The sequence below is a fragment of the Bactrocera latifrons genome, unplaced genomic scaffold (genome assembly GCF_001853355.1).
Source record: "Bactrocera latifrons isolate USDA-ARS-PBARC rearing strain unplaced genomic scaffold, ASM185335v1 scaffold_176, whole genome shotgun sequence".
NCBI lineage: Eukaryota > Metazoa > Arthropoda > Insecta > Diptera > Tephritidae > Bactrocera > Bactrocera latifrons.
The window spans coordinates 311,984-319,399 of record NW_017535252.1 but is presented as its reverse complement, the minus strand read 5'-3'; the positions used below and the strand labels follow the sequence as shown (position 1 = coordinate 319,399).

General features: G+C 34.7%; 1 long non-coding RNA gene across 1 annotated transcript in view; it reads right to left on the bottom strand.

Moving 5' to 3' along the window:
• Nucleotides 1-7,151, bottom strand: part of LOC108967092 — a 60,792-nt gene extending 53,641 nt beyond the window's left edge. Inside the window, exon 1 of the long non-coding RNA XR_001993230.1 lies at nt 6,960-7,151. This is a non-coding gene — a long non-coding RNA (uncharacterized LOC108967092). The remainder of the gene's footprint in view (nt 1-6,959) is intronic.
• Between the last annotated feature and the right edge of the window lie 265 nt (nt 7,152-7,416).

Sequence of the window (7,416 nt, the reverse complement as noted above, 5' to 3'; positions counted from 1 at the left end):
AAAAAAAAACTTTCGGAGTGTCGAATTTCTTTTTGTTGTCGCAGAGAGGTTATAACACGTGTTCACAGCTCGAGTGCTATATAGAAACTGAGCTTAGTATGAGACGAGCGGATGACAGTTGGTTGCAGCTGTCCACCTATAATAGGGAAAAAAATATCGCGCTGGCCCGGGATTCCCCGGGATGTTTTGCCCAACATTACGCCCCATTTTAGATTCCGAATTCAACTGTTTTCACAGGGTGAGAAACATTGTCAGTCATACTAGTAAATATTTAGCTTTTAATGCTGCATGTTACTACTTCCTTCCCTTCATGTAAATGTGATGGCGAAGAGAAGAAGAATTGGGCTTTCTGGATAACACAACGTTATCTGTGTTTTGTTAAATCTATCGTTGAAATGAAAAATCACACACATGCTTCAAATGGTGGTTCTTTATTGCATATATGTATATCAACGTCAATGATGTGGTTTTTACTGTTAATGTTATCAGATACATATAATATTCTCATGCGTAGCTTTCACCGCCCTTCTCTTAATACGACGGTTTTTCAGGAGCTTTTTGTTTAGTTTTGAATTGTGCTTAATCTCGGATATTCTCAAACAGGAGCAAATTGTGGTTGACGGTTCACTAGCATAAGTGAGTGTAGTTTGTCTGCTCGGTTCATGAGCCTTTTTCACTTGATAGTTAATGCAAGGGAATTAAACTTTTGCTGCACTTTTAGAATGCAACAAGTTAAACAAATTAAAGGTTTCGAGGAAATACGGTTTTTTCTAATGTTATTATCTTATAACATATGCGAAAGCCTGTCAGTTGTTTTCATGTCAGTCAAAAGAGAGAGATGTGTAAAAACACGGAAATATTTGGATTGGAAAAATAGAAGAGCTTCACTGAAAGCATTTACGAAAGCTTTGAAAAAACCGCTGTGTAGTGACCAAAACTCAAAAGTATTTTTAAAGACTACGCTTTCTAAGATTTTCAAAAAAGTGATATAAATAGGCATTTGGATATAAAAGCTTCTAATAGCACATTTGCGTACTGTCTGGCTACACATATATGAAAGCTTCGCTGAAAATATTAAAACTAACTAAAAAAGTGATATAAATAGGCATTTGGATATAAAGGCTTCTAATAGCACATTTGCGTACTGTCTGGCTACACATATATGAAAGCTTCGCTGAAAATATTAAAAAGAAAAAACAGAGAAATATAGTGATCTGAACTTGACCTTATAGATTATTGTTGAAGTATTTGAAAAGCAAACATTAATTTATAAAAGCTCATACACAAACGTTCTAAAAATCTGTCATGATCAGTTTTACAGCAAGAAAATATCATTATAATTCAGAGATCTTCTAAACTTTGAAGACTTCTTTCAAAACCTTTCTTCAGCCGCAGGGACATAAGACACATTCAATTAATATTTTTACTAATAATAATGAAGTTACAAATTGAGAATAAAAGTAGTGATGTCAGCAACGGCGGCATGACGCTCTCATTGCAACTAACAAGCAATTTACCAAGGCACTTGGTAGGCCAAAGCTGCACCTACGCCAGTGACATCGAAAGTTCCGGAGAGCCGATGCCATATTACGCTTAAGCGGCTATCAGCGGGACAGTCCTTTTGTGAAACTGTCTTTTGGCGTGCGGTGCTGGACTTTCATGTCCCTAGTTGCTATGCTCTTTTTAATTTTACAAACGGAAGTTCGCCACATGATACTAGAGTACAGCTGGTGTTACCGTTGCAGGATGTAATAATGTTTTGTTAAATCTATCGTTGTTGTGTTGTTTTTCTTTTTTAAGGGGCTATACCAGTGTGACACTTTCCAAAAACATTTTTTTTTTTTGCTTTTTCGATAGCTTATATTTCCATAAATATCATGTGAAATCGATTAGGTCGTATCTGGACCCTAAAACGACCATTTTTTACATAAAAACGATTTTTTTTGTTCAAAATTACGCCATTTTGTTAATTCTTGATGTTTTTCAAAGATCGTATTCCATTGTATAGGAAATATACTTAAGTTTAATAAACTTTAAAAAATTTTTTGTCATTCCAGCATTTGGGTCACATATATATAAATATATACATCATTTCGTCTATACATATGTGTATACCTGAAGGCAATTAAGATTTTATACTTCTGCTTATCAGTCACTTTCATTTGCTCGCTTTGTTTGTAAGTCCTAAAACTAAAAGAGTCAGATATAGGGTTATATGTATATACCAAAGTGATCAGGGTGACGAGTAGAGTTGAAATCAGGATGTCTGTCTGTCCGTCTGTCCGTCTGTCCGTCCGTCCGTGCAAGCTGTAACTTGAGCAAAAATTGGGATATCATGATGAAACTTGGTACCCGTATTTCTTGGCTCCATAAGAAGGTTAAGTTCGAAGATGGGCAAAATCCCACTGCCAAGCCCAAACTTAGCCCTGCCTTACTTGTTTTTTTCTCTTTTTATTTAGTTTTTTCTATTCAGATAGTACCCTTTTTTAGGCTTTATTGTTGTTGTGCACTGTCTTCCTATGCTTTCGAGCAAATTTTTTATACTTTCCACACATTAAAATTGTAGTCGATATGTGTGTGTGGAAAATTTTAAGCGTATTGTTCGCCAAGCAGACAGTACAAGGCGCGTGGTAGAGAGTGAAGTAGACCATGCAGCAAAGCCGGAAGGAAGCTACAGGCGTCAAGTCATTGAACTTGCCAGGTGCGTGTTATAATCCAAACAACTTACATGCGCATATACATATGTATGTATGTACGTATTTGTGTTGCCGGCGACGTGCATTTCAGTGTAAATTCTTCACTCACCTATTCTTATGTACTTGGGTGAGCTTTACCTGTTTAATTATTTAAAAATTTTAAAACTTTAAATCTGATTGCAAATATTGGCAATGTAATTATTTTTTTCAAATCACTGTTTGCTTCTCACTTAAGTTGCTTTTAACCCTTTTCAACTCGAAGTAAGGTTCCGCTGAGCTTTTAAATTATTAGGCTTTTTTGTACATTTTTGAAGTTAACAAATAAAAACAAAATGTTTAAGTTTTCATTTCCTAAGTTGCTTTAATTATTAGTTAAAGCTTTCCACCTTAATTGTTTCTGATTGTAAGCTATAGTCCAGTACCAACCTTGAAATTTTAACTTTTTTATAATATTGACGGACTTTATAATATGCTCTATAAGCTTCAATTTTACAGATATTTTAAATTTTTGGATATCTTTTACTTCTAGGATATGTTTTTAAACAATTAATCTAAAAAAGCTTTCTTTTCAGAAGAATAAGTAATATTTCATTATTACTTATGCCATGCTCTCACCAAGTGATTAGATTACAGGTAAGAATTATATACGGTTAAACGGTCGGGAAAAGCGAAACAGAATTTTTTCTGAGAAAACTTTTAAATTTATTGGCCCATAAACTTCTACACATATAATGGTATCTTCTTTTTCTTTTAACACTTCTTCTTCTTCTTGTTTAGTTAAAATATTACACGAAGAATACAAGAATTTGCAAGGTAAATACAGCAGTACAAGCACAAAGCGTGCCATAAATTCGTTTTGTATGCAGATGCCAACCATTGCATGCCTGCAAAAAAACCTTTTACTCTTCATATACATACATACATATTTATATATGTACATATATATATCCAGGGTATTTTCCAAAATAAACATTACTTTTTGAATCTAGCGCCCTCTGGTGGCGCCATCTATATGCCGACTGGTGCGTTAGAATCTGCTATCTCTACCGATTCTTTAGTGAGAATAACATGACATTTCATTGATTAGAAGTGAAGTTATTGCGTTTTAAGTATCAGTGTGTTTGTGTTATGGGTGCGAAAATGAGCTTCGAACAAAGAGCCAACATTAAATTTTGTTTTAAAATTGGTAAAACTTTTACCGAAACGTTTCAATTGATGAACCAAGTTTATAGCGCCTATCCCGTAGCAGAGTGCACGAGTGGTTTCAACGTTTTCAAAGTGGTCGTGAGGACATAAATGACGATCAACATGTGGGCCAATCAAAATCCTGCTGTGCGTTAATTCATCAAAAATCAGCTGAAGTCATCATTGAAATTCATGAAAATGGAATTTAACAACTCCAAAACATCGATTTATCGCATTTCGACCGAACATTTGGGCTTACGAAAGGTGTGTGCACGGTTTGTTTGACGTCATTGTGACCGATTATTTTACAAAAAATAACATCGTAACCATTAACCACTCTCCGTATTCACCTGATATGGCACCGTGCGACTTCTTCCTTTTCGGTAAAATGCATTTGCGCATGAAAGGAAAGCGTTATGCAGACGAGAGGCCAATTCAATTTCAATTGTTCATAAAATTTTTTTTGATGACTTATGCCCCGCTCTTGACCGATGCTACGGCTGCTACTATGCCGGTCTCCTTCGACCACTTCAGCGATTTTATCGCAATTTTCGACGACAAGCCTTCCGGAGCGTGGTGCATCTTCGATCCATCATTGTGCGGTGGAAATGGAAACTGTATCGGGTCCATAAACTGCACAAATTTTATTGGCGGCTTGAAATGCATTTTTGCCTTTATCGTAGTAGTACTGTAAAATATGCCGTATTTTCTATATATTTTGCTCCATGTTTGCGACGCTATAATTCACGAACGACTTAAATGAAACGACAATCAATCAAACACGTGTTAGCGCGTGAAATGAGCTTTCCATAAGCCGATGCGACGAATACAACTAGAACTACGCGCTGTCAGTGCCAACTATCGAAAATACCGCAAGACTTTTTGACAACCTAATATATATGTATACGAGTATATATCTATAAAATTAAGATTTCTTTTTAAAATTCGATATTGTATTTTTTAAATACCTTGAGATACATGTTTTTGCAAAATTTCGTTTTATATATTATAAGTAAGTATATAACATTGACTTAGACTTGTGGACTTAGCCAGCTTATAACTTCTTTCCTTTGTTAAAAAGAGTGTATGGGTACCCGTTTGAGAATATTATACCCTCAGTAAACAAAATGAACAGTTCAATCTTTCTCGTAGGCAATCCTGTATTATTTCCCTGGGTTGGTTGTTTAATACTCACATCAGGCTTAAGAAAATAGTTGACAGTGCACTAGTCAGTGTTGTAGTTCTGCGAGATAGAGCTTTTCCGTCTTTAAAGTCCTGTACCAAAGAGACCAAAACTCTTCTATACCCAATACAGCCTACGTGTAAAAGCCACTACTAAGTTGTGGCAGACGAAGGATTATGTCGAAAATAAAAATGTTTGGGACATAATTTCTATTGATTTAATGGCAATAAAGTGGTCGAAAATTTGGTTTCCAACAACATTACAAATTGCGTTGTAATATAGCAATATTAGAGCAGAAATACTTAACAAATATTATGCAAAATAGTTGATATTTCATATATATAGTACACAAGGTTAAGCATTTTTACTTAAACAAACTCTCAACAAAACTTAGATTCTAAATTTTTCTTTTCAAATTCATCGCGAGTTTTAATCAATCAACAAGTTATTTTATATAAAAATTAAACATTTTATTTTTTGCATTTTAAAATAGTGTTAAAAATAGTAAGCAAATGCAAAAAAAATTTAAATCCAAAACAATACATTTTTTAAATCTTAATTATGTGCTTGGCTAACACTTTTTTTTTTACTCACAGTAACATTTCTTTTTTTTTTTTTTTGAACCCGTGTTATATAATTCAATAACTTTTTCAACGTGTATTCTTAATAATATAATAAAAATTTGGTTTACGTCTAGAAAACTGTTATACCGAATTTTCGATAAACTATTTTCCTGTTGTTGAAGTTAATGCATAACATTTTGTCATTTCGTTATACAAATACCTGAAAATACTTTGGTTAGTTGGTCACACTGCAGAAAGTCTGCATCTGCTCGGCCACAAAACATGCCGAGCTTACGATTAGAGACAACCATCTTCATATTGCCATTCGCAATCTGTTGCGAAGAAAAATACACAAATATTCATGTACACGCATGGAAGTAAGTATGTAATTAAAATGCAAAAATACCATATTAAAAAGTGTAGGCAACCCTGCCCTGCAATAATCTGCGTGTTTCAAATAACAGCCGCAAGAAACGTAATAGTTTTAAGGATGTGCAAAAATTTTGAAAATAGTTATCTTCCTGAATTTCAATTTTATTTAATTCCACTTATTGCACTGCTTTTGTATTGGCATGCTGTGAAAAGCCTATCAGTATTGCTTTTACGGGCTGCTGTTATTGTAGTTATTTTTGTTGCGCATACTTCAAGGCGCTCTAGAGCTAATGGTATTGACCAAATAGTAGACTTGCATACGTAACTATTTTGAAGTATTTTTTCACTCTGTTGCTGCGAAAGCAGTCTCATATGTCATAATTTAAGTAGTCGGTCCCTATTAAAAATAAATATAAGAAAAACCCCAAAAAAATTATTTTCCACTACTCACTACCAAAATACTCAACTAGTCTACCAACAGGCGCCTACAGAGTAAGATTGGAAACGCATCACCCATATGCGCTTCAAGCGCTTTTCAGTGCTGGTCGCTCTCACAGAGCTGAGTACTCATAAATTACAGAATGCGATTGCTGGTATTTTTGTTGCTGTATTTTTTCCAAACGGACGAGTGTCCATTGCCCCGTCCATAAATCAGATTTTCCCGAGAGGTGGCAGTTGTGTCCAAAAAGTGGCGCATGCATATGAACAATTTGAACTACTACTACATGCTTTCAAACAGCGCAAACATAAAAAAATATTGGAGCAAAAAATTTGTTGTTGTTATTATATTTGCAAAAATATATATCAAAACCCCCATAAACAATCTGTTCAGTTAAGAGAAAATATTTGCTAATGGCACTTTTTACATGAGCGTGTCTAACTACCGCTCTTACGCTTTCCACTACTCTTTATACTATACATGTGTTGTTCAATTTTCCTGTCTTCTCACGCCACACTCACCTTTAAAAAGACATTCTAGCAATGTGTTCCATTCAGCAGTGTGTCAGCTTTAAATTTTTTAAAATGTAACCGCAACACATAGTGCCGCGGTTAACGACCGGCCTACATTTAAGCTTTTCACCTCCGGCGAACTGACATCCTCTAAGATGTCCACCATTATATTGCGTTGATCCTTAGTGAGGTCCGCTGCGCCACTGCCTGCAAAAAGTTGTAGGCAAAGTGTAAATAAAGTTGAGTGCCAGGAAATATGTGAAAAAAGTAAATATGCATACACTCGTATATAAAGAAAAGTTGGAAATTAACGTGAGGTTGGCACACTTTTAGACACATTAAATGTGTTAGCACTTATAACTGTAGTTAAAATTGTAAATGAGTATATTCTAAACTCAGTTCCCTAGAGACATCAGACGAAATATGTATAGTATATGTATTTATCATACTTTAGGGAATACTTTAT